Consider the following 10,585-nt stretch of genomic DNA (forward strand, 5'->3'; position numbering starts at 1 on the left):
GGGATAAAAACCACAAATAGAACAAAAGTTCATGGACCAATACTAGTCAATTTTTGTTTAGGGATCAAAAACAAAAATTCAAAAAGGATAAAAAATACATCAAAATCTTTTATGCTCTTCAATCTTTAACACTTACTATATTTGTGTCTCTAATCTCTATAATTTAGGTTGTGACTTTATAAAATTGATTTACAAGTTAAAGATTGTCCTAACTTTTATATATATATATATATATATATATATATATATATATATATATATATATATATATATATATATATATATATATATATATATATTAATTTGACCTTATTTGATAGAATGTTTTTGGAATTAACCAAAAAACTACTACTAAGCTATAAAGAGACTAAGGAAAATAAGATAAAACATCGATATTTCATTCATTCCATGATGTTTTTTCATAAAAGAATACATTTATAAAGTCTTAATTAATGCCAATCGATGAATACTAATTATCCATGTCAACATCATTTAATTTTAAATATAAATAAAATAAAAACCATAGTTTTAAATAGTGCGGTATAGTGATGCTTTAGCATAACATTTTAGTGTAGCAGTTGTAGTAGACCAAATAGTAGGCTCAATAGCGACACATTAGGGCTTTCTTGAAGGATTATTTTTGGAATTTTAACTTCCAAAAATGAAAAGTATAGATGTAATAATAGGGAAAATGACAATGAAGACTTGGATTTAGAAGATAAGATAATTGATGATTGATAGTTCCTACCTGGGAAGCATGTATTTGACATTTGTGGAAGTTTACTTGTATGTCTTTTCTAAAATACCTATGACTTTTTGTTTTTAATTATGAACACATTAATTTTTTTTTTTTTTTTGTAATTTTCATCATTTTGAGAATTTATATGTATATAGAAAACATTATATAAACTATAAAAAATTTTAAAATAGCGGCCATCCTACTAGACGCTTTCTCGCTATAACATTTTTGGAGTTAGCCGCTACGCGTCGCTATCCGAGACTTAAAAAACTGATAAAAACTACAATGTTAACATTTAACTCCACCCATTATAATATTTTAATCACTTTAATTCTAAGATATATTTGAGTCTCCCTAGGTTTTTCCTAACATTATATTTCGACTGTCAAATTTGCAAGATTGAAATCTACTAATGCCAAATGATTCAACAATGGTCTCATAATGGGTGGTTTAATACATCCAACAATAATAGTTAGGCTTTGATACAATTAAGGGTGAGTGGATCTCACATGCTTGCCAAACATGCCATAAAAGCTTTTGAAAATTAGAGTTTGACTCCATAATTGGTCCGACGTGAGACATAAGGGCCAAACAACTGTTCATGGGGTGGCAGAGGAAAAACACCCTCCATGTCCTTAGCTGATCCCTCTCTTACCACAAACTGACACACATAAAAGCAAATAAATATTTCAAATGGCACTATTTAAGGCTTTACCGTTTACTTTGGGTCTCTATATGGATCTGCAATCAGGCCCGTTGCATTTGTCCTCACCATCAACTTTTCTTGCAATAGTTTTGCAGTCATCATCATCATATCTATTTTCAACCCAACATGCATTTATACAATTAAATTACTAATTTGGTCCAATTTTATAATTCTTATTTTTTTATTCCTATAGTTTGAAAATATTTTTTTAATTTATATAATTTACATTTTAATTCTCTTTTAGTCCCTATAGTTTTGAAAGTGATTTTTTTAGTCTTTATAATTTGTATTTTAATTTTCTTTTAGTCCCTCTATAATTTGAAAGTGATCATTTTTGTAAAAATATCACTTTCAAACTATATGGACTAAAAGAGAATTAAAATATAAGCAATGATTAAAAAGAACACTTTTATACTACAGAGATTAAAAGAGAATTAAAATGTAAATTATAGAAGTTAAAAAGACTATTTTCAAACTAGAGAGACTAAAAAGGTAAAAACCATAAAATTATAGGAACTAAATGAGTAATTTAATATATGGTGGTAGCTAGGTGGCATTTCAATTTCAATATATATGATTTCAGTGCGACACTAAGTCTTTCCGTTCAGCAAAAAGTGCACGGTCTATTTTCACATGAGACGAGATATTCTGTAAGTAATTTCGTTACAAACTCAACTAATGATACAAACTAATGAACGTAGTTCCGTTAGTAGCATACATTATATTTGTGAAAAAAAAAATTGTTTGATTTTCATAAATTATATCCTTAAAGAAAGATAAAGAATTTAAATGTGATTAAATTGGGCCGAAACATATGAAAATACCTCAGAGGGACTATTTTGTGTGTGCTAAGTTTATAATATGTAAATTCTACTCCTTCGGTCAAATATATATTCAAAAAATTATTCACGCTAATTAAGAAAATTAGTTAATCATATTTAATTCATTTAATTTTAATTAAAAAATATTTTTTTCATCAAATTATCCTTCATTAAAATTTGATATCAAGAATAAAAGAGTTATTAAAACTAACACCTCAATTACGTAAATAAATGATATTTTAGAAATAATAATATTAAATAAGATAAAATTAGTTGAAATTATTAAGAAAAATATTTTTTCCTTATATTTGAGAATGGAAGGAGTATATATTATTATATTTTAAATATATTTTATTTTTTTAATATATATATATATATATATATATATATACATTATATATTTTAATTCCATGTCAGTAAATATATTTTAAACCATATTATTATAAAAAATATTCATGGTAAGTTTTATACTTAAAGATATATGATAATTTTCTTTATTAATTTCATCATTATTTAAAATAAATTGTATTCATTATCACATGAAAAAAATATATTATAATGCATATAAATAAATAATGCTATAATATATATTAAAACATGATTTGTAATTTAATTAATATTTTAAATAATTTTTTTTATCAATAAATTTCTATTTTAGTATATGTTAAAAATATATTTATTTTAATTTAGTATTGTTGGTAAAAAATAAAAAATCAAAAAAACAAATTCAGAATTCATATTAATGCAATCTTTAAATTATTTTAAATTTTCTTATATGTTAAATCCTCTGTCTATACATTCTTTACTCAATACACTTTTATTATACTTTAAATGTATCTACTTTGAATAATTAAGTATATTTTTTACTTGTTAGACAAGTTAAAATACATTGAATATATTCAATAAAACAAGTCTAATTATATATATATATATATATAATAAAATAGGAAGGTCGAAATAATTTATTATACACACACAAAATTAAAATAAATATATTTTAAACATATATTAAAATAAAAATTTATTGATAATAGTTTCTTTAAAATATTAATTAAATTACAAATGAATTTTTAATATATTATAGTATGTATTTGCTTATATGCATTATAATATATTTGAATTTTTTAAATGTGATAATGCAATGGTTAATGTTGGTTATTTATCTAAATTATCTGTACATTGGAAATAAACTTTATAATGAAATATGTAATGAATTACTTCAATATAAATACTTAGATATATTTCATTTTTAATCATATCCTTGTTAAGAAAACTCGAGAATTTTATATTAGTGGTTTTACTTATAGTTGTAAATATTATGCTAAACACACCACCTACAATAAATTATTTATAAAATAATTAAGTATTTTTCTCAACATACTTATTTCTATTTTAAACTAATAATTTTTAATGAGAAAGAATCAAGTTATTCCAAGAATAATTTTAAAAGAATTATTTTTCATCCTTATCATTCATTTTTTAATCTAATGAACTAAAAAGCAACTGACATTCAAGAGTTAGATTATAACAAAATGAATGATGAAAATAGAGACTAACTATTTTAAAGTTACTCTTGAACAACTTAAACCCTTCTATTTTTAATATGTAAAAAAACTCATGTAGTGCAAGTGTGTGAAATATCTCACTAAAGATGAAATGAGTCTCATGTAACACAATTATGACTTGGCTAACACTCTATAACTTGGTTCCCTATGCTATTGTGCAGTGACCGTATGGAATTTTGTTGCCTTGAATTTTGAATCATTTATGCATATTTTGAAATTTAAGACTTATCACTTTGCATTTTCATTGTTTTTCAAATCTTTGTCAAACCAGTTACACTTATGGCATGCTTGTGTTTTAGGGTCAACTTTTGGACTTAAAAGTAATGAATCTAGAAGGAAGAAGCATTGCTAACCTTTAGGATTGAAGCTAGTAGCCATAGACATTTCTGAAATGGGTCAGTTGGTCGCTTGAAGGGAGTTAAATAAGAACACACAAATTGATTTTGGCCTTTTTTGCACAAACAAAAAAATTGCTTCAGATTTTATCTTTTCAAGCAACTACTTGGAAATCAGAAGGTTGGTTAGGAATAAGGCTTTCCTTCTCAAGTGTTAGAACCAAAGACATTGATGATGTATAATTCGTTAAAATCTCATAGTTTTGATGATGACAAAAATATTAAAATTTGATATACTAATACGATTAATTAAGTTTTATATGACAATATGCATCCAATAAGAATAGAGGTATTGTAATTCTCACCTTAGATGCTTAATTATGTTTATTCATTATGTATCCAAAGGGAAACACTGGATGTAACATGTTTTCTAAAGGTAAATCTAGTGCCCAACACACTATTAAGAAACATGCATCCAAAACATTTCTGAAAACGAGCATCCAAAGTGCTAGATCTTTTTATTGTCCAATTGGATCTATGAAATTTTCATTTTGATCTATACTTATATTAAATTTTCTTTTGTCTAACAAATATGGATATATGTGTGCTCTAATCAAAGTAGATTTTGCTTGAAAAGTATGTCCTTTGTGTTCCCTCGCCCTTTTCAAATTATTCATCATTTGAATTTCAAGTGTATGTTTATAAGGTAGGATAAAGACACAATCAACATATACTCTACATAATTGTTGTCGTACAAGTAGTTGAGACAAGGTGAACGCTGCTCAGAAAAAGAATTGTACTTTCTTTTGTTTCTCTTTCCATCCCAAGTTGACGCATTGCATAAGAGACAAACTATGAGTAAATGGATAAATTTGAAGGCTCCAATCCCCACAATGGTCATATCAATTGATCCATATAAAATCAAGACTGAAGTTTTGGGGAAGTGACTTCTCTGCTATAAGAAAATTCAAGGTGTTGATACTCTCTCGAACCTCATTTATCTCTGGAAGATCAATGGCTTACAAAATGTTGTTATTCTTTGCTTAACAAAGTTTTTGTTTTTGTGTGTAGTAATTGTTTATCCTCTTTGTGAGAGTTGATTGTAATCTTTCAAACTTATTGTTTGGAAAAGTGACTTAGTGATAAAATAACATTTTGATGTTTTCTAATCTTAGGTGAGATTGAGGGTGCGCTAGAAGTGACATAGAGAATACTTGTTGTGAGCTAGGAGTGGCAAAAGATAATCCTCGTTGTAACCATTTTTGATTAGTGGAACCCTTCTAAGGTTAAAGGTAAACTCGACGTAGCTCACAGATTGAGTGAACCAAGCCAATATAAAAACAAGCATTCTTGTTTCTATTGTTGTGTGTTTAACTTGGCTTCTTAAGAACACACCTTTGGATGCACAAACTTTTTGAAAACTTGTTTTGTGAAAAAAATAATTTTAATCTTTGAACAATCCTTTCTAGAATTTGTTTACAAGCTTTCTTCCCATAACTATTTTTGAAAAAGTTTTTAATTTTGAGAAAAAAGTGTTGGACAAGTGGTCTCAATAACTTAAGAGGGGGGGGGGGGGGTTGAATTAAGTTTCAAAATTTTCCTACTAACTTTTAAATGATATATGATAGGCTCAGAGTGCAGAAGAAGAAGAAGCAATCAATTTAATAATGTTCTTTTAAATGCGCAAGACAAAGTAAACTGCAATTAAATAACTAAGATAAGGGAAGAGAGAATTGAAAACTTGTTTTATCCCAGTTCGGTCACTTCCCGTGCCTACATTCAGTCCTTAAGCAACCCACTTGAGATTTTCCACTATCTTTGTAAAGACTTTACAACTTCCAAACACACCTTGGGATTCCTCTCCCTTGTGTTCAGGATTCTCACAAGTCAAGAGACGAACAATCCCTTGATCACAACAATATTTTTTAGAATGTACAGAAGAATTTTTGTCTTTTAGAGATGATAATACAAATTGAAGATCTTAGAAGAATACTCAATTGATTTGTAAGTGTTTGACCAATAGTTGTTTAGAGAGCATTTGACAATTAAGTTCTATTTTCAAAATCTCTCTCTTACTTTTTGAATTCAGACACACACATATATAGGCCCGCTATGCCTTTTTAAAATGGTTTGAAGAGATGTATCTTTTCAAAAATCTTTTCTCACTGGTAATCAATTACATGATTCTGGTAATCGATTACACAGTTATATTTTTCAAGAGTCATGACTTTCAAAGGGTTTTGAAATCTCTTTATTGATATTTGATTACAGGATTCTGGTAATCAATTACACAAATCAAAATTCTAACAGTTTTGTGTCGTTAGTCAAAAATATCTTCACAAACTCTGTGGTAATCGATTACACAGTCTGGTAATCGATTACCAGTTCAAAAATATCTTTTTGAACTGATTTAGCCTTTGATAAAAGAGTGTTTGACACTAAAGATGTTGAGGTCAAACTAAAGCAATCAAATTGAGATTCTTTAAGAAAATTTACTAAGTCTTATCTTAGATTTACTTGATCTTGTTCTTTTGACTTGATTCAATCCATGCTCATCAAGTAACCTTTTTGGCATCATCAAAACCTGCATGATATTCATTCACAATTTTTTTTAGTTTATACTAACAATATTCAACCCCCCATCTAGTGTATTTCATTTATTTCACCAAGTACTTGGATAAAATGAAAGTCATACAAAAGATCTCCAAACTTATAACAATGAAATGACATAATTTGTTAGATTCTAGTTTTTGTTTTAGTGAAACTAGATGATTGTTTTGAAAGCTAAAATTATTTTGTAAAAACATTTTGATGACATATCAGAATTATACTTTTATGAAATAAGATTTTACAAAAAAAAAATAAAAAATGAATGCAATAGGTATTATGGGTGTAAGCGAGAAGTTAGTCTATTTTTCAACCTAACCTAATTAAGTTCGGTTGGGTTTATCTTCTTGTTTTTTTGGTAACCCAACCCAACTTTAATTGGGTGGATTGGGTTAGGCCATCAGGTTGAGTCGTTATAAACATTTCCGCCGCTTTAACTCTAGAAAAAATGCCTTAAACTAAAAAACAATTAGGGATATTTTAAAAATTTATTTTACAACTACTCTTTGAAATGAGGTCCTAGAGAGGAAGTCAAACATAATCTTTTGTTAGAACATTGACATTTACCTGTAACAATGTAACACCCCTAGTTGCTATTTGTTTTTTTTTAATTTTTTTTTCAAAGTTATGAAGTAAAGGAATTAATTTAAAACAAATTTTCCAACATCCTTTTACAAAATCTTGAATAACCTTTTTTCCTTTGATTTAAAAATATTTTTACTTGAAATTTTGAAACGAAGAGTCATTTGTAATGCACTCCTCATTCATACTAAAAGAAACATACATTAACAAAAATTGATCTTAATGAAACAACTTAGTTAAAAAGAAACTTGATTTCCAATAAATCATTAATCTACATTAAAAGTTCATTAGAATGATCTCATTTCCATCAATAAACAACTTCGTTATATACATATGAACACACTTTTACATTCTTGAAACTGAAAACAAAATACAATTGAGGCACTTGTAGGAATGATGCATCAATATAATAAATCCTAGTCTACCCTCTTTCACACAAGAAAAGACCGAGACTCAGAGAGTGAATCTTAGCCTTTATATACCCTTTTCAAAACTCTCGGGGCATGCCCAATAGATCCTTCTTCTTTTCGAACAAGTACAACCACATTCTTTGTGCTCATCATAGCTTTTCCATGCAATCCTTGTCATTGACATTGAGTCATTCATCTTTCCATGGAAAACAAATGGTGTATGGAATGAGTCACCCATTTCTTCTAAAACCATAAGAAAATGACCTTTATGGTCACAAACATACATACTAACCACTACGAGGTGGTTCTCTCATAGTCTCACTCCTAATCCTATTCACATTTCTAACTAATTCTTAATGTATCACATCACAAGCCCACTACCATTAGAACCTCTAAAACTCAGTGGTCTTACATCATTTTAAATTGTATGAGTATTGGGAGTACATCCCTTTCCATGGTACAATGAAGGAGCTCTCACCAACAAGATAATGTCTCACATTCAATCGGGGTTTCTAAGTCAATATGTGGCCCAAAGCCATAACCTGATGCCATAGCCCCATTGACAGTCACACCATGCAATTATTTCCTAGGTACCACGCTGTGGTTATCCAATCTCTGAGGATTGACTCCTCAATGGCTTTCACCATTGGGATTGTATTTGCTTGTTCGTGTGGTAATCCTCTGTCAAGGGTACTTCATGGTGGTTAGAGAATAAAAATTATGAGTTCGAGGCCATGCCTTTGACTTTGTGACATGTTAATCACCACAGTAGATGATTATTCTAACCTTATCTCTCACAACTCAATTACTTATTACACACAAAATTTCCCATGTGACAAATTTATCACTTGCTTCCACAACTAGATTCCATAATTTGTCTTGCATTCCTAAAAAAATGTGCGATCTCGTTGTGTGACATCACAAATATAACATGTCCACCATAATTCTCACACTGTTAGGGAAAAGGGAACCTTTCTTCCTTTCCCTCCAACCAAGTCATTAAACAACTCAAACACATAATTCACAAAAAAATGCCTCAAGGCAGTTTTACACATTCCATGAATTAATTTCATGTCACATCCCTGTTGGATCAAGTGGCCTCAAAATAATTAAGAAGGGAGGGTTGAATTAATTATTAATTTACCTTGACTAATTAAAAAACTTATCCTTCTTAATGTTACTAGATTTAATTAGGATTTTACTACTAAGTTAAGAAATTAAGGAACATAAACAGAAACTTAACCAAAAGTAAAAGCGGGAATTAAAAGTCCACAGCGGAAATTAAAGAGTGTAGGTAAGAAGAAGACAAACACAAGATTTATACTGGTTCGGCCATAATCCGTGCCTACGTCCAGTCCCTAAGCAACCAACGATTCTTGAGATTTCTTTCAACCTTGTAAAATCCTTTACAAGCCAAAGATCCACAAGGAATGTACCCTCCCTTGTTCTCTTTGAACAACCAAGTGGATGTACCCTCCACTTGAACTGATCCAGAAGAGATGTACCCTCTCTTGGTCTCAGTACAACAATCCAAGTAGATGTACCCTCTACTTGTACCACAAAGGATGTACCCTCCAATGTGTTAAGACAAAGAATTCTCAGGCGGTTAGTCCTTTGAATCTTTGTAAGGGGAAACAAAAGATATCTCAGGCGGTTAGTCCTTTGAAATCTTTTGTTTAAGGGGAAGGGAAGAATCAAAATAATTCTCAGGCGGTTAGTCCTTTGAATTCTCTTGGAAAAGAGAAGGGAGACACAAAAGAATTCAGACAGTTAGTCATTCTATTCTTTTGGCAAAAGGAGAAGTGAATGAAGAAGAAGAATAACACAAGTTTTTGAACAAAGTATTGAACAAAAACTCTTAGAAAGAAGTTGAGAAATGAATCAGAAATTTTTGTAAGAACTTGTTTTGTAAAAAGGTTGCTATTTTGAAATTCATGCCATGGTCACATATTTATAATCATTTGATGACTCAAGTTAAAGTTTGTGACTCTTGAAAATTTCTTTAAAACTAATCACTTTAAAAGATTGTGACTCTTTTGAAAACTAGTCACTTAAAGGTTGTGACCTTTGAAAAATTCTTCAGAAACAAGTCACTTTAAGAATTGTGATTTTTGGTAATTTATTTTTCGAAATCAGTCACTGGTAATCGATTACACATCAGCAGATGTGACTCTTCATGTTTAAATTTGAAAATCAAAACGTTTAGAAACACCGGTAATCGATTACAAGTATTGTGTAATCGATTACACAAGTTAAAAATGATTTGAAAATGTTTTATCACTAGTTGTGACTCTTGAAATTTGAATTCTAATGTTTTAAAACATTGGTAATCGATTACAGCTTTGTAAATCAGTTTTGAAAACAATGCTGGCTACTGGTAATCGATTACTACCTTCTGGTAATCGATTACCAGAGAGTAAAACTCTTTGGTAAAAGATTTGGTGAAAAATTCTTGTGCTACTCAATGATTTGAAAAAACTTTTTTAGTACTTATCTTGATTGAGTCTTCTCTTGATTCTTGAATCTTGAGTCTTGAATCTTGACCTTGATTATTCTTGAATCTTGATTCTTTGAAACTTGATTAACTCTTGATTCTTTGGCATCATCAAAATAATCTTGAAATTCATTGCTTCCACAATCTCCCCCTTTTTGATGATGACAATCCTGAAATCAAGAGAATACATACAAGTTTTGTTCTATCGTTTACTCATCTCTTTCTCCCCCTTTCTTTTGGAATTTATGCTTAATTTTAAAGTTTTGAAAATATAATATCTTGATTTCTAAAATACCCATTTTTCTCTCCCCCTTTGGCAACATCAA

The sequence above is a fragment of the Glycine soja genome, chromosome 14 (assembly GCF_004193775.1).
Source record: "Glycine soja cultivar W05 chromosome 14, ASM419377v2, whole genome shotgun sequence".
Classification (NCBI taxonomy): domain Eukaryota; kingdom Viridiplantae; phylum Streptophyta; class Magnoliopsida; order Fabales; family Fabaceae; genus Glycine; species Glycine soja.